At 42.3% G+C, this 22,494-nt stretch overlaps 1 long non-coding RNA gene across 10 annotated transcripts in view; it reads right to left on the bottom strand.

Annotated features, from left to right (window-relative positions):
* LOC128341280 (uncharacterized) overlaps positions 1 to 22,494 on the bottom strand; it is a 563,294-nt gene that overhangs the window by 238,120 nt on the left and 302,680 nt on the right. For 9 of the 10 annotated variants that reach the window (XR_008314304.1, XR_008314307.1, XR_008314311.1 and 6 more), the window contains one exon: positions 2,693 to 2,819. This is a non-coding gene — a long non-coding RNA (uncharacterized LOC128341280). Of the gene's footprint in view, positions 1 to 2,692; positions 2,820 to 3,867; positions 3,976 to 22,494 lie in introns of those variants that run through there. The other variant, XR_008314308.1, reaches the window with a different exon arrangement.

Raw genomic sequence — 22,494 nt, 5'->3', positions numbered from 1 at the left:
TCACCCATCGCTAGGCAGGCGGATCAGCCGCCCATTGTAACTATCAGTAGTTCATCTTACTCCATAGGCAGAATCAGAGCACTACCTCCCCGTTGGCTGCACAGAAAGGAAGCCCCTCTCATCTCCTAATGACCGAGCTGGGCACCAGGTGGCTTGGAAGGAGGAAGAGCAAGCACCTGCCGGCAGTGTAAAAACATACAACTGTGCTTCACAGAACATCTGATGTTGCTTAACTTGAATGGGGCGATATATCTGATCTTTCCTTTCAGTCACAAGTTTTCTGGTAACAATGAGGATGGGAATTATAAGGAAGAAATAGCATGGACAGGAACCATGTTTTCTTTTAACCATGTTTAAAGAAAAGAGAGTGATATATTTGAGCACTATTGTGGGAAAGCAGTCTATGAATTGAATGAATGAATGAATGAGGTCATTCACACAATCAAAAACTGTGTTCGACCTGAGTTGGGGAGCTTTGTGTGCTCCCAATTTTTGGTTGTGTGGTAAGAGGAGAACCTGGGTAGAAGTTCATTGTGCAGAAGCAAAGTAGGAGGAAAAGCTACCTAGGTTTTCCTTCTACCTTGCTTCCACACAACCACTTCTACACAGGTTTTCTTCTATGCAATCCAACACCATGCACAAACATTACCTTGTCATTGAGGTGAATGTGGAATCCCTTGCTTACACAGAGCTTCACGTGTACACAGGAATCCCCAAGTTCACATCAGTATCACAGAATGTGGACAAAAATGTTTATTGATGTTTCATCATCCTAATTTTTGTGAGTAACTGCTCTTTTTGTGTCTGAGAACAATATTCTGGTCAGATGTTCTGAATCTTGGACCATTATATCAAGAGATAAGTTTCTGGTTTACATTGATATTGAGAAAGAAAGCAACACACGGATCTATAAAGTTCCTATTGGCCTTAAAAGCAGAAAACATCAGGAGTAGCTTGTTAGATGAATTTAGCAGCAGGGAAGCCTGTAGCTCATCAGCTTTCTCTTTCTCAAAAGCAGGTACTTACTGCAGTAAAGAGGAATGATTGCTTAGGATCACTGAGCATGGAAATTTTTTTTGTTATAATAGTAGGGGGAAGGGAAACTAGAGATGCCAATGCATGTATATCTTCTTTGTTTTCAATGCTAGAATGTAACATTTTCTTACAGTGCACATGTTTCATTTTTATGTGTTTGCATTACTGTATCTGCAAAACAAACACAGCCATTTTCCTATTTGCCTATGGAGCAAATTAAGGCTCATACTAAGCTTAGCAAGTGCATGGATTTTTATTTCTATTACTATTCACACCATTCAATGAATGCATGACAGCCATTTGCTTGAGCAGTAACTAGAGCACTGTATCGAAATGAAAATGCAGTAGATTATCCTTGTTTTTCTGTTCCCTAAATAGCAGATGTAGAACATCCTTACGCATGCACATCCAAGGCCTCACAATTGTGCAGGGCTTTCCACTTTTTCACTATCAGGAACAGTTGCATGCATGCAACTCCACTGGACATGATACTCCCCCAATACTGAAGGCAGTCAGGAAGCTGACTCACACCAATATTGACTGTGCATGTCAGAGCATGCATTCAGTTTACATTAGAGTCATAATCTTTACTTTGGAAGCTACTCAGTAGTAGTTTTATCTATTACTGCCCTTTTTTGTGGAGAACAAGCCTGAAAGCACTCACCTCCCTGCAGACAATCACAGGGATGTTGCTGGGCGGGTGGAGTGCCCACCCAGATGAGTGGGAGCTGTCCTGTGGGCTGCCCGCGCCTAGCTCAACCGCTCCAAGGGTTGAGCTCAGGGAAGCACCGCCATGCAGTGGCCCACCCCTCACAGTCCCATTAATGTACCATGTGAGCGCAAAGTGAATTATTGAGAGACCCCTGCCCTCTTGAGTGTGCCACCTGTGGATGCACACCATTTTTAAAAATGACGGTAAGGGAGCACTCGCTCCCTTAACTTCATTTAAGGGGGTGGCTGTTTAGGCAGGCTTGGGGCCATGGAGCCACCAGGCCTGTCCTCGAGCCCGGTGGTTCTCACGAGCACACAAAACTGGGCTGGACTCCCCTAGCCTAGTTTTGCATGCTCGTGAGAATAGATTCAGTGAATTAGATTTCGCACACCAGGGCATATTTGTTCAGGCAACCCAACTGGACAGAGCCAGTCAAATGGGCCAGTTTGAGAGGCAAGGAGGCCGGTGGGGGGAGGGGAAAACACCATGGACACCCCACCCCGCCACCTAGAGGAAGTCCCCCACAGGGGGTAAGTCCTAATATATATATATTTTTAAAAATTCATGAACCGCCCCCCTCCGGACTGAACCAAACGGGGTGGGGGGTGGGGGGGGGGGTGTTCGAACGCGTGCCAGACCAAACTGGCCCAGTCCAGTTTGGGTTCAGTTCAGACTCTAACCAAACCAGGCCAGCCACTTCCATATGCAACCCTACTGGGTGGCTCTAGGTACGGCATGTAATAGGTGGTGCCAGTGTGGGCAGTACTGGAGGCGGCGCCAGTGTTGCGGCGCATTAAAAAAACTAGAGAAGTTGTTGAATTTTTCTTCCCCTGCCACCTTCCTCCTTAAAAAGGAAAGATGCACATTAGCTAATGTAATTCTACACATAATTCTACATGAGAATTAAATCATCATATGTAAGCATTAGATATAGACAGCACTTACTGTAGAAAGACCAAAAACACATGGATTTTCTTGCCTTTGCTATTATGTTCAATTTTTCCTCCTCCAAGACACTGACATAGAAAGCCCAGCTTTTCTATTTCAGGATTTACTTTTTCAAATATGTGACCTGCAAAACAAAAATAGTCATTAACTAGAATACTGTAAATACCGTGTTAAAAGAAAGTGCAATAGGTGGTTGTGTATGTAGGTGGTTAAAAAAAAAATCTCTGAAAGGTGGAATATCTGAAAGCGGGGGTGGGGGATGATTAATTCTGCTTTCCTTGAACTTTAGCATCTTTATAATGTTTGGATTGGGCCACTCAGGTCTGGAAGAAATCAAGAATTACCATTAAATAATATTGTGGCATGCTAATATTCAAGAAACAAAACCAGAGAAATGCTGAACTTAAAACAGAGCTGAATTTGAATCTGGAAGGCCTGGGTTTATTCTGTATAACTGAGTAACCATAACCCCCTCTGCCCCCTGCGTCTGTAATCTATTGTGATCCAGCTCACAGGACTGTTACAAAGAAGAATTGGATTTTAAGTATGAAATCCAACAAAACAGATATATGAACATAAAAAAGAGGCAAAACCTAGAATAGTACACGGCAACTGTCCTTTCATAGACAAGTTAAGACTCTTTTGCCTAGCATTTTAACATGAAATATTTCTGGTCATAGGCATTTGGTCTTATGTGTGCATAGTTGGTTTTAATTGGTTGTTTCAGGGACCGTAAATTATTTTTAATTGCCTGTTTTTATTGTACACATCCCTGAGTTCCAATTTTCTCACCTCCTGGAGAAGCAGCCTGCTCCCTCCCCCAGCTGGCAGGTCCTGGTCAGTTCTCTAAACTGCCAAGCACTTGCCTGGGCCTGCCAGAGGAGGAAACAGGCCAGGGCATGCTCTCGGCCAGCCTGCTGCCCAGGGGAGAGAGCAGGTTGGGCTGCCTGCAGAAAGCAGCACTCACAGGCTGGTTGGAGAAGAAGCGGGGCACCACCACTGCTACCCGGAAAAATGGCGGGAGCCTCTTGAGAGAGCTTACCAGCCAAGCAGGGTGGAAAGCAGGCCAGGGCCTAGGGAAGTGGCACCCGGTTCTTCCAAGCACTCACCCACCAGTGTGCCACTCATTTTTCAAACTCGTTAAATGAATAAATGGATGAAGTTCCTCTTACTTTTCAAACTAAAGAAAGCAAGTTGCTGATTTCACACAGTGACAGTTGCAACAACCAACTATCATTCCGCTTATGCCCTTAGAAAATGGTGACTGCCTTCTTTTTCGCTTGCCACATAAAGAAAAAGACTCCCCCCAGACACTCTGATTGGCTGTGAGAGCTGTCAATCCCCACAGTGCCTTCTGATTGGTGTGCAGACCTTTTAAAGCACCGCCGAGCTTATGAAAATAAAGGCAAGACTTACAATTGGCTCCTGTCTCATTAACATTCAAATTTTAAAAGCTCTGTGTGTTTCTATTGGTGTTTTCAGGATGGTGGTACTGTCGCCCATCTTGTATAGCTAAGGGGCCAGGCTGCAATCAAGAAACTGGCACAGCAAGGCAATGAGTCAGATAGAGACATAAAATGGTGAGAGCCAGAAGACAGAAAGGAGGTAAAATGGCTGAGTATACTCTCTGGTATACTCCAACACTGAGTAAGAGTATACCATAACCATGATAACGTGACAGATACACATCCAGACAGGCAGCTGATGTAGATTCACATGGACATCCATGTTGCAATGCTCATGTGATCAACTGAATACATGTTCTGATGTGGGGAAAATAGTTCTGTTCTGCTTTCTACTGCAACAAAATAAGTATTTAATGTATTCTTGAACAAGAAATGAACAGTGGTGTAGGAAGGACATAGGCAGCCCGTGTTCAGATCTCTCCCCCCACCCCCACATGGCAGCAGTGCCCTCCCTGGTGCACCTTCTCTCTCCACTGCACACTCAGGGCGCCCCTTCTCTCCCCAACATGTGCTCGCAGTGGCAGCAGTGGTGGTGGCTTCCCCCATGGAGCAGCCTGGGGTAAGCTGCTCTGCCCTTTCCAAATGCCCTAGCCATTTCAGCGGCAGCCATTTCAGTGACTGGCATGGCTGCCATGCCTACCACTCAGCAGGCCATCATACATGTGTGGCAGTCAGCTGAGAGGCAAGGCAGGGCAGCCTATCCTGGGCTGCTTCCTCAGGGAGGCTGATGCCGCCACCGCCATGCTCACCACCATGCACACACGTGGTGGGGAGAAAAGGGGGCCCTGCACATGGCGGGGAGAGAAGAGGTGCCAGGGCACTGCCACCAAGTACCTGTCACAGCAAGCATAGTGGTCCTGGAGGCAGCTGCATACGGGTTCTTGGAACAAAGTGTGCACAATTACAGCTCCTCCCCTGAGAAAATACTACACTTTATTCCTGATTTTTCTAATAGTTACTGATACACTGATGTTTCACTGCTTGACTTGTTGTTGGACCATTTGTTGGCAAGTGTAATTATTTCTCCCTCCCATCTTCCACTTACACCTACACAAAGTACTATCAATTCTTCTTCAATTTTTCTTCAAAATATGGATACATATATTCTGTTGGAAATTTTCCCTCTCTCTCTTCCCATACTTTTTTGATAGGTTTTTTCTTCCACTAAACATTTCCTTTTCAAGCTAACCTTTGTGGAATAGATAATCACAAATACAAGTGGGCCCTGTTATCTGTGGGGCTTCCATTCCCGCAGAGTTCTGCAAGTAACAAAACCACAGATATCAGGGCACTGAGGCAATAGGAATCATGGAGTTAGGTTCCTGAAGCAGCGAAAAAGAGTGAAAAGGGCTGAGAAACAGCAGAAATAATCAAAATGAAGTGCCTTACCATGCTGCGTTTGCAGCTGTCCCGCAATGCCCCCCCCCCCAAACTCAAAAATCTGCAATTTCCCTGTGATTTTTCACGGAGATTTTTTTTTTTTAAGAGCCACAAAATGGCTCTTTTCCAGAATGGTGGCCGGATATTACCCTGGATATGCAGATATGCAGTCACTGCAGATATGTGAAATTTAATCACCCCTACCCGCGCGCATATACACAGGTCAGGTGTCAATTGCCCGACTGCGGATACGCAGAACCGCGGACGTTGGGGCCGTATATGGTGAGTTAAGTATTGCCTGTAAGTAATTCCTGTAGATGCTCTGGTACAGAAAGTACTTACAGGTGTGGGAGATAAGAACCATGCAATCATGGTCCCCTGGCACCTACAAGGGTTTCCCTATTCACTTCCAGAGATGCTAGAGCTTTGTATAAGAGAGCAGCTGAATGTGTAATGCTCTTTTTGCCATTGAAACGAATAGGGAAATTCAGCCATACTAGAGCTCTGTGTGCACTCCCTTGGATCAAGGACCACATGTATGCTGCAGTACATGTGATATATTATTGATAACAAAGTAGGAACAAGCCAACAATACATTTAATGTCTTCATGTTTTCTTTTCTTGCAACCAATATCAGCTCTTTTCCCTCCTGTGTGGAAAATACATATTTCAGTATGTAAGCAACTGTACATGTTTAATTGCACAAAGTTTTTTTTTAAAAAAAATGTTTTAAAGGCAACGACTAAAAGCATGAAACAAAAGGTAGTGAGCACATCCCAGAAGTCCTACTGTTGTTCCATTGATAAATTATTTCCTGGAATTCACATTACCAAACGCATTACAGAAGTGCTCTTTACCCCTCCAGTGTTACAGTTCAAGGTAATATGTGACAGATTTGAACATTTTTTAGAGAAGGAAATCTCCCAAGTGTGCAGATTGCAGCATTGCTCACTTAAGAGATTACAGAAGCGTTTATATCTGTTACAAATGTGCAGTTATACTGATAACTTCCAAAGTGGAATATTACATATGATGCTGAGAATTCCACAAGTACACTGATATGTTCTCTTTCTTTCTTTCTCCCTCCCTCCCATTTTTTCTCCTTCCCACCCCTCCTTTTCATTTAGCAATTGCTGGCTTGCCAGAGATCTTGAACTTGAGAAAGGTTAGACTTCACAATGCTGGAGCAGTTTGTGAGCATCAGCAGATTTAGCTTGTAATTTCATTGATCTATGTGGGCTTGCTGTTTGCAAACCAGCTGCTGCACTGTTTCCCCACAGCTACTGATCTGAGTAGCATTGATTTTTTCCCTTACATTAACATAGCATTACTTCTTTAATGGGCAATAAATGACTGGATGTAAATACAAACAGCGCTGCAACAACAAAAGATAGAGCGGGGGGAAAGACCAGTTCAGCCCTGTTTTTATTTAGAGGGCTCTATTAATATTTGCCATTAAAATTAAAAGCAAGAAATATTGACCAAGATAATTCAATTTTGATTTTAGAGCAGGTCTTTTCAAAAATGTTGTTTCTCCCTGGAGACTTCTTCTAAGCTGTATTTGCTAGCCGTCATATACTGCGCTGCATATGGATATTGCTGTTGAAGCACATAGATTCTCTTAAGACTAAAAACAAAAAATACCATAGAGTGCCTTGGCCCTTTACTACTAGACTTGTTAGGTGAGGAATGCTGACTTTTTGCAACTATACTAATCATACAAAATGTTATCTCTTGCCTTAGTAATCATTGGAAAAACCTGAAGTGGATTTGGTTTCAACAGAATGGGATATGCAATGGCATATGGTTAGAAATGGCAAACCTCTTGAAGCTAGGGCTTGGAGAACAACGGGCATTCAAAAAAAGCCAAGTTCAAAGGAGAGCCAAACTCTTTAAATTCCCCAAGTTATTTTGTGCTTGGAGAAGTTCTCAAGAACTCTGTTCTAACCTTTGAAACTACCTGTCAGCAGGGGCGTAACTAGGTTGGAGTGGGCCCTGAGACAAGATTCTTAAATGCCCCCCCCATCACCGCTTACCTCTCCTTCCTCTGGCCCGATGTCTCTGCTAACTATCCCAACTAGTTGCAAGGTATAGATAACACGAAAGCAGAACCAACTAATACAACAGAATAAGAACTTTAATCATTGAACATATCCCAGTTACAATTATTGCAAAATAAGCATGCTCTTCACCCATTCACACGCCCCATCCTCTCCACCCTACACACATAGCATTACTGAGCACACAAAACACACTGGAATTTATTAGTGGAATATATTAGTGCATTTATATGTGTGGGAAAGAGAGCTTCCTATTGGTGCAAGCAGGCAAGAACAGAAAAAGCAGGCACAGCCTAAGGCAGGCAGCAATATACGGAGCACTCTGCCTCAACCAGTCCCTCCCACCTGTCAAACAGCTGAAGGATGCACACACCTTCTTGATCATTCACCAAAAACCTGCAGGTCTGGGCCAGAGTGCATTTGTTTTAAAAGACAGCACAAGCCCCAATGGATTTACACAGCTTCTTGGCCATTCACAAACTAACAGAGACACAACATGTGTCCCCTGCTTTGCAGTTCAAACACACACCTGGATCACAAACCAGTTTCGACATACAGAGTATTTGTAATAAAAATAATTAAAACCACAACACACGACTCTTGCTTCATAGTTATCATGCAGACTTTCTGGATCACAAACCAACTAGAGCATAGTGTGTTTATTTTTTAAAAAATACTGTTGTTTATTTATTCAGATGTTAACAGTTTAAGAGAGCATCTTCTTTGCTAAGAGCCCCACCGCCCATTGAGGTCATTTGAGGAGGTCCGTCTCCAGTTGCTGCCAACTCGTTTGGTGGCTACACAGAGACGGGCCTCCTCGGCTGCTGCCCCAAGATTGTGGAATGTGCTCCCTGCTGGGATACGAGCCTCCCCGTCTCTGGCAATTTTTAAAAAACTTCTGAAAACACATCTCTTCAACCAAGCTTTCTCAGTTTATAAAAACTTGTTTTTAAATTGTTCTGACTAATTAATTGTTGTTTTATGGTGTTTTAAATTGTTAATCATTGTTTTAATGCCTTTATAATTTTTGTTTTAATTATTAACTGATTTTAATGGTGTTTTAATGTAAACCACCCTGAGCCTTTTGGAAGGGCGGTATAAAAGTTTTAATAACAAATAATAATAACTAAGCAGTTAGTTCCACTTTCATTAGGTGTCAAGCACTCTGTGGACAGAGATAACTCTTTCTGGCAGCTTTACTGCAGTAGGGGGAAATTCATTAAAAGTCACAGATTTCCAGATTTCCTTGAAATAAAAATGCACAGAGTTCTTCCATCCTGGGCTATATGTGAGCCCGATTTCAGAACTCTAAGCCCATCCATTCCGGAAACATAAAGGTTTGGGCAAAAGTGGGGGGCATGTTACACTTTTTTTATGAATGCAAAGGGCAGATTCCTCCACATGGGGTGGAATGATGGTTGGGGGGAGGGCCATCTGTTCCAGCAGTTTTTATAATTTTCTGCCATGAAACAAGCCACTTATAGGACTTTTTTGAAGTTTAAAAAAATTAAAAAGTTGACCAATCTTCTTCAAATTACATACACAGTCTGGCCACCCTGCCCTTCAAAGCCCTGTGCCAAGCCATCCCATAAATATACAAAGGGGGGCACACAAGCTGCATAGTCCCACACACACACACTTTCTTCAGGGCTTCATGGCTCTAAGTATGAGGCAGGCACAACACACCAAGGAGGGGGACGTGGCAGCAGCACGGTAGAGAGTAAGCACTGGCTCTTAAGATCTGCTGCAGGCAGTGAGCCCATGCTGGAGAGCTTTCCATGGAAGCAGGCAGAGAAGCCTCTGCAAGCCCTGCCCACATGCTGAACAGCTGACTATTGGGTGGGGGAGCAACAGCAGTTATCCCCCATGTATGGGAAAACCTACCAATTTCCTGTGCTGGGCGGCCAGAGGCAGCAATGTGGAGGTCACACTGACTGCGGTGTGGGGAGGAGATTTCCAGTGCTGACAGGTGCTGCTGAGGACATCCAGGAGAGCAGGGCCTTGGACTTTGGCCCAAATGTCCAGGTGCAATGACGCCCCTTTCCCCAGAGCCCTGTGAAAGTTGAATTTGCCTTGATCTCCTAGTTTGTCAAGGGACCTCTAAAATCAAAATCTCTGGGTTTTTTGAAAAAAATCTCTCTCTTTTTAAATATTGATGGTTGTCTTTGTTTGAGGTAGACTAAGGTTTATGCTGAAACTGAGATAGGATTGCTACTGATAATTATGCAACTGAGCTAGAAGGACCAATGGTCTGACTTGGTATAAGGCAGTTTCCAAAGTTCCGTTAGAAATGTATATGTGTGTTACTTATATGTGTGTTACTTTTCCTCTTTTTTCTTGTTTTTGTGAATTGCATACTGCTGGGGAGAATGGTTTGGAGCATGGAGGGGTGATGGAAAAGGAGTTTTCGGAGGTAGAAGAAGTAATTTTGTGAGCCTTGTAGTGGCTTACAAATTTGTCCAAATTTTTCCTGAGGATTTGGGGAAGAGATTGGGTCATTTCCAAGCTAATTCAATTTCTCCTGAGCAGAGCTTGCACATCTTTATATACCATGTGTTGTCCAGTATGAATTATAATTGTCTTTTAATGCAGAACATACACATTTTATTGTTGCCCTGTAGCTGCCCTGTTCACTACAAGTGAAATTCACTTTCATGGTGGCAATGGCAAAAGGCACCACCCAGAGTCTTAGTCTCCTCACCTGCACAGAAGTAAATTTTATGTACATAGAAAAGGTACTAAATATCATGAAAATTTAAAATATATATTTTAATATTCACAAATCTTCCATGGGAAATGGTCTATGATACATACGGAATACTGGATAAAAGTGTTTCCTCTATTCTCTTACTTTCTTCTAGAAGACACAGAATTTGTTGTGCGTGGGTTTCTTTTTCATTCCATTTCTGGAAGAAAATATCCCTTACCTGCTTTTCTTGACTTCTTCTAGTCGGCATGAAGGTGCCTTTTGTTGGAAGTTAAAGGGTGTTTGCGCTGTCTCTTGTCTCAGACAGTGGAGGACAGACTAGTGAGTCAGAGGGCTAGAGGGTCAAGACATTGGTCATCCCTTCTCCACTGCTCTGACACTATCCCTTTGGATATGTAGATTGCTAATCTCAGGGATTAACTTCCTTCCTCTCTCTCTTCCCTACCTGCCCTTCTACCTTGCAACATGGCAAGCCTCTCTCCCTGCACCATGTGTGCAGAGAAGATGCAGAATCCATCTGCATCCAGCTAGATAGATAGATTAGAGATGCTAACTCCTCACTTTCCTATCTAGAATGGAGTTCCTTAATAAATGCCTTATATATTGATTTGAAACTATGAATTGGCTCCAAGTTACTTTACTCTCAGCATACATGCATGCCTAACTAAATTCCGCTGTGTTGTGCCTCTGTGCACTCTGCTGTAATGAGAAAGGGATTCTCTCACCACAGAGAATTTCCAACACCTTTAACATCCTGCTCCTGACAATAACCTAAACCTAGTTATTGAATAAAAACACAAACATTTTTCCAGTTTCCAATTAATAAGGAAAATATTTAATCATGCTCAGTTCTCAGTTGATAATACTCCAAATCTTTTAATTCTATGATGTGTCTATATGAATTCTGACATTATGGTGCTTCCTCTTTTCAAATGTATCTTTGACCAACATCCATGTTATGATCAGATTGACTCTTGTTTTAAAATATAAAGCATATACTAAAATATAAAGAAAATAAAGAATATTAATATTAATATAATTATATAAGTAAATTATTTCTAGAAGGTAAGAGCTACATCCTCCAGCACATAAACACATATGGTAAACAACTTTTGTTTATTGCTGTCATGTTACCTGAAGCATTATATACAGCAAAGTGATTACTTAATCTTATACCGCCTATCTCATTCGCTTCAAGACAAAACATAAGAAGCTCTCCATTGCTAAGCTTCCGTCTTCAGGATTTCCATGAGCACATTCTTCATAACAAGGTGGCTCTTAGCCTAGAAATCTCATTTGTGGCACTTTGTTTCCTAATCCCAATGAATAATAGTTGCACCTGGGTCTCTACCATCAAGTAACTACAAAAATATCATCTTGAAATAGACAAAAAACATATGATGAATTTATCCTTGGGGAAATGCAACTATTGGTAGGGATGTGCACAGACTGAGGTTTATGCACAGGTTTGCTACCGAATCAGTATGGACAAGGTCCAAACCAGTTTGGTACCACTGAGTGGGGAGCAGGATCTTTTTTTCTTTTTAAAGGAGAGTAGGTCCTTACCTGCTCTCCACCACTGCATGCAGCTTCCTGACGCAGCAGCACCTGGCCCAAGAAACTGTACAGGTGAAACTCGAAAAATTAGAATATCGTGCAAAAGTTCATTAATTTCAGTAATGCAAATTAAAAGGTGAAACTGATATATGAGATAGACGCATTACATGCAAAGCGAGATAAGTCAAGCCTTAATTTGTTATAATTGTGATGATCATGGCGTACAGCTCATGAGAACCCCAAATCCACAATCCCAGAAAATTAGAATATTACATGAAACCAATAAAACAAGGATTGTAAATATAACAATATCGGACCTCTGAAAAGTATAAGCATGCATATGTATTCAGTACTTGGTTTGGGCCCCTTTTGCAGCAATTACTGCCTCAATGCGGCGTGGCATGGATGCTATCAGCCTGTGGCACTGCTGAGGTGTTATGGAAGACCAGGATGCTTCAATAGCGGCCTTCAGCTCTTCTGCATTGTTTGGTCTCATGTCTCTCATCCTTCTCTTGGCAATGCCCCATAGATTCTCTATGGGGTTCAGGTCAGGCGAGTTTGCTGGCCAATCAAGCACAGTAATCCCATGGTCATTGAACCAGGTTTTGGTACTTTTGGCAGTGTGGGCAGGTGCCAAGTCCTGCTGGAAAATGAATTCAGCATCCCCATACAGCTCGTCTGCGGAAGGAAGCATGAAGTGCTCCAAAATCTCCTGATAGACGGCTGCGTTGACCCTGGACTTAATGAAGCACAGTGGACCAACACCAGCAGATGACATGGCTCCCCAAATCAACACAGACTGTGGAAACTTCACATTGGACTTCAAGCATCTTGCATTGTGTGCCTCTCCATTCTTCCTCCAGACTCTGGGTCCTTGGTTTCCAAATAAGATGCAAAAGTTGCTCTCATCAGAAAAGAGGACTTTGGACCACTGAGCAACAGACCAGTTCTTTTTTTCTTGAGCCCAGGTAAGACGCTTCTGACATTGTTTGTTGTTCAGGAGCGGCTTGACAAGAGGAATATGACATTTGAAGCCCATGTCCAAGATCCGTCTGTGTGTGGTGGCTCTTGATGCACTAACTCCAGCCTCAGTCCACTCCTTGTGAAAGTCCCCAACACTTTTGAATGGCCTTTTCCTGACAATCCTCTCCAGGCTGCGGTCATCCCTGCTGCTTGTGCACCTTTTTCTTCCACACTTTTCCCTTCCACATAACTTTCTATTAATGTGCTTTGATACAGCACTTTGGGAACATCCAACTTGTTTTGCAATTACCTTTTGAGGCTTTCCCTCCTTATGGAGGGTGTCAATGATGGTTTTCTGCACAACTGTCAAGTCAGCAGTCTTTCCCATGATTGTGATTCCTAATGCACCAGACTGAGAGACCATTTAAAGGCTCAGGGACCCTTTGCAGGTGTTATGGATTGATTAGCTGATTGGAGTGGGACACCTGGAGCCTAGACTGTTGAACCTTTTCACAATATTCTAATTTTCTGGGATTGTGGATTTGGGGTTCTCATGAGCTATACGCCATGATCATCACAATTATAACAAATTAAGGCTTGACTTATCTCGCTTTGCATGTAATGAGTCTATATCATATATCAGTTTCACCTTTTAATTTGCATTACTGAAATTAATGAACTTTTGCACAATATTCTAATTTTTTGAGTTTCACCTGTATGTGGTGCCAGCACCCCACATGGCGCCTGCACATGTGTGGACCTATTCTCTTAAAAAAAAAAAAATCCACTCCCCGCTTCTGTCCCTGGCACCGAAACTGGGTATGAATCCCTAACTATAGGTAGATAATTATAGTGGGTCAAAGCAATTAAAACACTTTTAATTGCTTTGACCCACATGTTGTGCAGTCACATAGACAGGAAATCAAATTTTGCTTCTCTATCCTCCCTGCAAAAGCTGTTTTTGCTTCCAGAAATATTTCTTTGAGGGCTGTGCAGTCTTCAGGGATGTATTTCTAGAAGTGAAAGGGGCTTTTGCAGGAAGAGGAGAGAAACAAAAATTGATTTCCTGTCCCCCTTTCTGTGTGCTGGCTGTGGAACAAGCCTTCTCTGCAGCTACTCTCCAGCTTCTCAGCAAGAACAAAGCCTTCTTCCACCCTACGCAGCTGTGAGCCACTGATTTCAGTGGGAGTTCTAAGCATATGGCTCAATCTCTCCATTGAAACCAGTGGGCTCGGAGATGCATGCCATACAAAGACATCACACATAAGCCTTATGCATCTTACCCATCACAATTTTGGGGACAAACAGGGGGAAGTGGGGGAATACATGCAACAATTTTTCTATTATTTGCATTAGCTAACATTCCAAACATGAGTTTCATCTTGCTGATACTGTTAATTTCTATTTACAGAAATGGGGGGTGGTCCTCAGCATGGGCTTAATTCTCTCCCATTGAAACCAATGGAATTTAAAATTCTTGATTTTGACTGATGCATCGGTATGATTTATTTGCATTTATTTCTAACAAATTTTTGAATACCAACATATCTGTATGGGAGAATGGGCTGTTAATACCCCCCCCCCCACACACACACACAGACCTTGCCAATAGGTATATTAGCCAACATCCAAGCTAAGGAAGCACCAGTGCTATGTGAGAAGAGGTAGTGCTCCTTATGGCTTCAACTAAATCAGCAGCAGCACAGGGTTGTATGTATGTGAAATTTGATGACCTGCCTTTTTTCCTGGAAGCACTCCATTAAAAATGAAAATAAGACCCTGAGGGTCACACAGTCCTCAGGGACATATTTTTATGTGGCATTGGGTGCTTTCAGGGGAAGGAGAGATCATCAAAATTCACCCTCCAGGGATTTTTTCACACAGGGCCTTTAAAGCCCTTTAGCTCACATCTTCTCCAGAAGTGTGCATTCACACTCCAGAGAGTGTGCATTCACATATTGAGCAGATTTACCCAAAGTCCCTGCAAGGTATCAGGGAGCACTTCACACACAATTCAAGTTTTTCACTGTGCATTGAGAATGCAGCCCAATTTATATCTGGGGTAAAAAAATCCACTTTTTTGCATCAGCTTTTTGGGACAACTTCAAGTTCACAGTAAAGACTTGCAGAAAACTCGCAGTAAAGCCTGCTGTGTGATGAACTCCATGGTGAGTGCCAGTGCTGTATATATTGGGAACTCATTGGGATTACTGTCGCTTATCGTGTGGCACTGGTGCTTTGGATGTTGGCCACTGGGAGTTTGACTTTATGTGAATTTTTTCCACAGCCATATAGATTCTCCTTTTCTTTCATTTGAGCTTCCTTTTGTTCAGGGGTGTAAAAGCCACCTACATCTGATATGATTAATTGAATAAGATTTCTTAAACTGGTGATAATCCTTCCATCTTTCCAGATTCACTCTTAAGATCCCAATCCAGGTATACAGTGACTTTATAACACAATAGAATTCCTATGTTCAGTTCATAAATCAGGTTTTTAATTTATATTATTGTCTTTGTAATCTTCATTATGAGTCAGAAAACATGTACAATTTGGCAGGCATCAGCTCGATGGATGTATCTCTTGCCCATGCTTTTAAAATAACTGCTTGGTCTGTTTTCTAGTAACTTTGTCCAGGTAGCAAATTTACTATATAATTTAGCTACACTGAAACAGTCAAAAGTCAAGTGCTCTAAGTTTGCCTAGAAGTGATTTAATTTTCCTTTTGATCTTGAGCCTAATGTCCTGAGTTTTGATCCATTTTCCCCCTTTTTATTACAAATCCAGTTGCTCAGATTAGGCAACTTCCCTTCATTGCTTTACAGGATTTTATTTCTTTGTTAAGTAAGCAGGGCCAGATTAAGCTAGTGCGGGGCCTGTAGCATATGTTATAAAAGGGCCCTAAATTTTTTTAAATGCACATAAATATTAAAACATAAATTATTTACTTGCATAGTAAGGTAATTCAATTTTTTAATTTGCTATATTTTGGAGTATGGAAGAACAAGCCACAAACTCACACTTACTACAAAAGTTAACATTTATATAGTGTTTTTCAATCAAAATTCTCAAAGTGGTTTATATAGAAAAATAAAGAGTGGATAGATGATTCTCTGTCTCCAAAGGGCTCACACTCTAAAAAGAAAAATGTGGTAGACACCAGCAACAGCCACTGGACAAATGCTGTACTGGGCCTTCTCTTAAAAGGCACATTTAGCAGGAAAGGTTTATTTATTGGAAGCCAGGCATGCAGGGCCCTCGAAAATGTAGGGCCCGTAGCAAATGCTACATTTGCTACTACGTTAATCCACCATAGTAAGTAAGGAAATACTATATTAAAGTATAGCTTTGCATTTTGCTTCTCTTACAGAAGAGAAATCAGTTGTAGTTTTGATTGAGAACTTCACTAAGGAACAACTACAACTGCTCCTCTTTTCTCATTCTCCTTTCTTAACCTCTCTCTTTCTTCCCTCTCACACTTTTCTCAAGTTGGATCCCTTTCAGGACATACTCAGACAGCTGAATTGATTAACTGTAAGGATGCAACACATAAACTTTCAAGTCTGAAGAAACTCAGTCTTTTAAAAAAAAACCTAAGTGGAAATTTAGGAAACCTTTTCCATTCATGTCCTGAAAACATATTTATAAGTTGTTAAAATTAGTTTAACAATTTCATTAGTGCTTATACTAATTAAGACAACCAAAATGATCAGGGGGTTGGAACAATTATGAGGAAAGACTACAATGTTTGGGCATTTTTAGTTACAAAGGTGGACAAGAGGCATAATAGAAATGTATAAAATTATGCACAGAGTGGATCAAGTGAACAGGGAGTTATAATCCCTCTCTCACAATATTAGAACCCAGGGTTAATCATTAAAAGTAAAATTCTGGGAGATTCAGAAGAGACAAAAGGAAGTACTTCTTTATACAATGTGTAGTTAAACTATAGAATCCACTCTCACTGAATATAGTGATGGCCACCAAACAAGACTGAGCAAAAAGGCACCTTTTTAAATGGTGATTCTCTTTAATTAGCAGGTGGAGAGCAATTGGCCCTATCCATCCCCAGCACAGCATCCCTCTAGTGGCTGTTGCTGGTGTTTACCATATGATTCTTTTTAGACTGTGGGCCCTTTGGGGTCAGGGAGCCATTTTAATTAATTAATTTCTATGTAAACTGCTTTGGGAACTTTTGTTGAAAAGCGGTATATAAATATTCGTCATATTTTTCTATCAGGAGGTTTCTGCTTTCCTGATCTGATTACTGAGTGTTAAACATGTTGAGAATAATAAAAAATAAAATTTATGGACTACTTTTTACACCAGAATATGCTTAGGGAAAGCTTACCGTATTTTTAAAAAGAAAACATTTTCAATAACATACTTGCTTTTGACCTGCACATACCAACTTTTGCATGGACAATCCTGCCACTTAAATCATCTGAATGCACTACTTTTTACACCAGAATATGCTCACAGAAAGTAATATAAATACAAATGAAAATAAATGTTAACTGTTATTGTTCTCAGCATTTAACTGGTAGGATTGTCAGTGCAAAATCTGTGGGACATTGGGAAATATTTCTTCTTAAAAATACAAACAAAAATTCATCCTTCTCAGTGCATTCAACCAATTTAAATGGCAGGGCAGGAGAAGGAGGAAGGTGGGAGAGAGAAAAAGAAAGGAAGAGAGTGAGAGAAAGAGGGCAAAGAAAGAGGAGGCAGCACGAGGCAGGTATGAGAAAGTGCCACAAGGCTGTATTTTAAGTATCTAGCAGTGCCTCTGGCATAAGTCAGGAAAAGTGAACATCTCCAATTGATCTGTATATTGAACCAATCTTGGGAATGATCCAAATAATGACTAAAATCTGGAACCATTTCAATCTGGCTTTCGGGCAGGCTATGAGGTTGAAACAGCCTTTGTTGGCCTGTTGGATGATCTCCAATTAGGAACTTAGAGGGGGAGTGTGACTCTGCTGATCCTTTGGGATCTCTCGGTGGCTTTCAGTACCATCGACCATGGTATCCTTCTGGGGCACCTGAAGGGATTGTGAGTGGGAGCCACGGCTTTGCAATGGTTCCGCTCTTACCTATCAGGTAGGTTCTAGATGGTGTCTCTTGGAAACTTGCTCTTCAAAGCAAGAGCTCTGGTATAGATTCCCGCAAGCCTCCATACTGTCTCCAATGCTCTTTAACATCTACATGAAACGGCTGGGAAAGATCATCATGGGAATTGTTGCAGGCAGGCACAGCTCGTGAATGCGCCTATGAGGGGGGACGGCAAGCGGCTTCTTTAAGGTAAACGGAGCCAGTGCTCCATGCTGCCCAGCAGCCCCCATGGCGGGGAATCGCCTCCACTACTCATCTGGCTTCTGCGGAGGCAAGCCCCCGCCAGCGGCCAGGTGAGTGGCGGAGGCGATTCCCTGCTGTGGGGGCTGCTGGGCGGCACAGAGCATCGGCTCTGTTTACCTTAAAGAAGCCACCCGCCCCCGCCCCAGAGGAGAGTTCACAAGCTGCGCCTGGTTGCAGGATGTTATCAGTATGCTGATGACACCCAAATTGATTTATCCATGTCAACTTCATGAGGAAATGACCTAGCTTGCCTAAATATCTGCCTGAAGGCAGTAATGGGCTGGATGAGGGAGAACAAACTGAGGCTCAATCAAAGCAAGACAGAGGTACTCACTGTGGGAGATTGAGACTTAAGTGGTTTAGATCTGCATATTCTGGGTGGGGTGGCACTCCCCTGGAAAGAGCAGGTATGTAGTCTGGGAGTACTTCTGGACCCAAACCTCTCCCTGATTTCTCCGGTTGAGGCAGTGGCCAGGAGTGCTTTCTTTCAGCTTTGGCTGATTTGCCAGCTACATCCATTTCTGGAGATAAATTACCTTAAAACAGTGGTGCATATGCTGGTAACATACAGGCTTGACTACTGCAATGCACTCTACATTAGGAATGTGCATGGAACCAGCTGGCCCGGTTCAGTTCGAGGCCAGACTGGACTCGACCCTGACTAGACCAGTTCAGTCCAGCACCCCTTCAAACCCCCCCCCCCCCCCGCCGGTTTGGTCCAGTCTGAGGGGATTCGTGATTTTTAAGGGTTTTTTAAACGTTAGCCTCTTCAAGAAGCTTTCTCTAGGCGGCAGGGGGGCGGTCTGCGAAGGCTCCCCCTCCCCATGCCGGCCTCCCTCATCACTTCCATGGCCTGTTCTGGCCCTATTTTTGGCCCATTTGGGCCTCCATATTTTTGCATGGTGGCCATTTCTCCCAACGCCGTGCATGCACAAATCGCCTCTGCAAGTCCAGGCTGCGCGATGGCCATTTAATTTTTTTTTAAAGGCCACCGCGCATGTGCAAATGGCCTCTGCAAGGCCCTGGGCCATGCCAGGCCTCACAGAGGCCATTTGCACATGCGCAGCAGCAGGAAAAATGGCTGCCACACAGAAATACGATAAAAGGGCCAGAACGGGCTGCAGCGATGATGAGGGAGGCTGGCGCAGGGAGGAGGAAACTTCGTGGATCCCCCCCCCCATGGCCTAGAGGAAGTCCCCTTAAGGGGCTAAAGGTAAAAAAGAAACCAAATTTTTTTAAAAAAAAATTGAGACCCCCCCCCGCAAGCGCTGGAAAGGTTCAGTTCTACCAAAGAACCGTCGGACTGAACCAGTTCAATGTAGAACTGAATCCACCTCGAACTGTTCGCACATCCCTACTCTACATTGGGTTGACTTTGTACGCAGTTCGGAAACTGCAGTTAGTACAGAATGCAGCAGCCAGGTTAGTCTCTGGGGTTGCCCGAAGAGATCATATTACAGCCATTTTAAAAGAACGACACTGGCTGCCAATAAGTTTCCAGGTGAAATACAAAGTGTTGGTGTGGAAGAGAGTGCCTTCTTCTTCATCAACCCCACCGCCTGTTAAGATCATCTGCGGAGGTCCAGTTGTGGTTCCCACTAGCTCAATTGGTGGAGGCTCAAAACCGGGTCTCTTCTAAAGTTGCCCTGGGACTCTGGAATGCACTTCCTAACAAAATTAGAGTTTCCCTTTCTCTGAATGTTTTTAAGAAGGACCTAAAAACATGCCTGTTTAATCAGGCTTTTAGTCCATAGTTTTAAAGCTTCGGTTTTAGAGTTTTTATTGTATTTTAATTGTTTTAATTATGTCAATGTTTTAATGGTTTTATATTGTGAACTGCCCAGGAACATTTTTGTATGGGGCGGTATATACATGTACTAAATAAATAAATAAATAAATAATTCTGGACATTTTTCAGAAATATAATAACTTGGGCTGTATGAGTTGCAGTCTGGAAAGATATTGAGTATTCATAAGATTAGTGCACATCTATGGAAGAGATCAACTTGATTTCCATATTCAAAGAATAACTGAATGAATTAATCCTGAGCACACTCACTTGGAAACAAGTTCAACAGAAATTAAAGAAAATTGTTCTAAGACATAGAACAATAGAGTTCCATGCTATCTTAAAATCTAATAAAGGTACTGAAGTCAGAGGCAGATCTTATATGGAGGCAAAGTAGGCAGCACACACCTTCAATTTCTCAGTGAGTCATGTTGTCTCTGCCTCCATTTTGTGTGCCTACTGCCTCCCTCTGTTTTTCCCTACTGCTCTAGCTTGCAGCTGCTTTAAGAGTTGTGGGGGTGGGCGACAGTAGCACAGAACAAATGAACAGCCTCAGGTCTTTTAAAATATTAGTAGTAGTAAGGCAGGAGCCAATAAGCAGGAACATTTTTATTTTTTCAAAGTGGGAAGCCCTTGAACTTCCCTATAAACCAGTCAGAGAGGGACCAGGCTGATTGACTCCTCAAACAGGCAATCAGAGTGCCCGGAGGATGGGAACGTCTTTTTCTTTTACTACTCGGAAGAATCCAATCACCATCTTGGTTAGAGAGCAGGAAGGCGGGCTGTCAGTAAGTCTGATCTTTTGCTGACTTCTTTGTGTGTGTTTGGAGGGAAAGAATGCAACCTCTGCTTTCTCTCCCTTGCCGTTTCATCTTATCTGTATGCAAAGCATTATGGCCCATTCCCAAAATGACAAGCCATAAAACACTGGAAGGAACAGCAAACTGTAAGACTGGAGTAATTAAATTAGAAACTGGCATAAGAAGCCAGAAAGTTCTTTTAGGGCATATTTGTGGATTTATGAGTCCAAACTGCTTTTCAAATAATAGCAGAAGTGGTTTTCCATGAGGGTGTGGTGTATGTAGAGAAGGAATGGATTCTGTTGGAAGGGAAATAATTTTAAAAATCTATTTTTATGCAGAGAGTTAACCAGGTTTTTCTCTGGATTCTGGACAGTATCTGTAACATTAATATGTCCACTGGCAGTTATGGTTCACTGGACAAAGATTAAGGAAGTGGTCTCTCTAATGAAAAAGTTTTGTTGCTTGCTAGGATATGTGGTTGGCATCCAAGGCAGGCAGAGAGTAGCATGCAGGTGTTCAGCAAGCATTAAGTAGAGAGAGGGTGTCCCCATGTATCTTTGCTTCCCACGGCTAAATTACAGGAGATGGTTCATAGCTGCAGCAAGCATAATTGAAAAACCTGTGGTTTTTCTATTATTTATGTTCACATTTTTGAAACAGGAAGGCACAGCTGCCTTTGCAACTTCAGAATGCATTTGTTCTCCACTTTTGTAGCTGGTCTCTGCTTTACCTGTGGCTTATATAGATTTATTTACTTTTACATGTATAGCCTCTGCTTCCTCTAAGAAGCCAAGAGTGGTACACATGGTTACATTTATCCTCCCAACAGCCCCATGAAGACTGTCACTTATCTTTCAGTCACTTATGCTGGGAGATAAGTGACTGTCCCAGAATCACCCAGTGAATTCATGGAATTTCCCCATGCTTTATTTTTCCCACAGAAAATATTCAATTTCTAGAATTTCAGATTTGCTACTTGAAAGATTTTGGATACAGTATGGGGAAATTAATTTGGTGGGGGGCGTGATTTTATAGGTCAAATACCATGCCAGATCAGACCACAATCTATATAGGACTTTGGGGGAAATTGTATAGTAATTCTTCCAAGAAAATTTATTTATTTATTTATTTATTTATTTATTTATTTAAAAACAACACCCCACATCTTGCTGGGGGAAGCAGATGTTTTAAAGCATACCAAATGGGGATCTTTTTTGGATTTAAAAGATGCAATCCTAAGCATGCTTTTGAGGACCAAATGGGACTTATTAAATCTTGGATATATGCAATATTTATATGGAGGATATAGTGTACTGTATTGAATGCCATGTGGAGCCACACTTTTAATTCTACCTCCAGCTGATGGCAAAAGACCAGCCCTTCGTATGGAAATAACCAAACACAGAAGGGCCAGTTCTCATGATCAAATCCATATTGGCTAGATGTTAAATTCTAGAGCCAAGTAGTGCACACACTTATTTACCAAACATGAATAGTCAGAGTTCAGTTCCTAGATTATCCATGTTGGGTAAATGTTGAGTTGACACAGTGCCAAGGTCACATTGCCAGAAATTTCTGGGTTCACAGGACCACAAAGGAATGTGCATGCCGCACAAATCTAGGATTTAACATTAACTTAGCAAGGATGTGATCATGAGAACTGGCCCAGTGTATGCAAACATTTCCACTTAGTGGTACAGATCAGCTCCTAGGGAATCA

This window comes from Hemicordylus capensis, chromosome 1, assembly GCF_027244095.1.
Source record: "Hemicordylus capensis ecotype Gifberg chromosome 1, rHemCap1.1.pri, whole genome shotgun sequence".
Taxonomy (NCBI): Eukaryota; Metazoa; Chordata; class Lepidosauria; order Squamata; family Cordylidae; genus Hemicordylus; species Hemicordylus capensis.
This window is presented reverse-complemented; position numbering and strand designations above follow the sequence as displayed.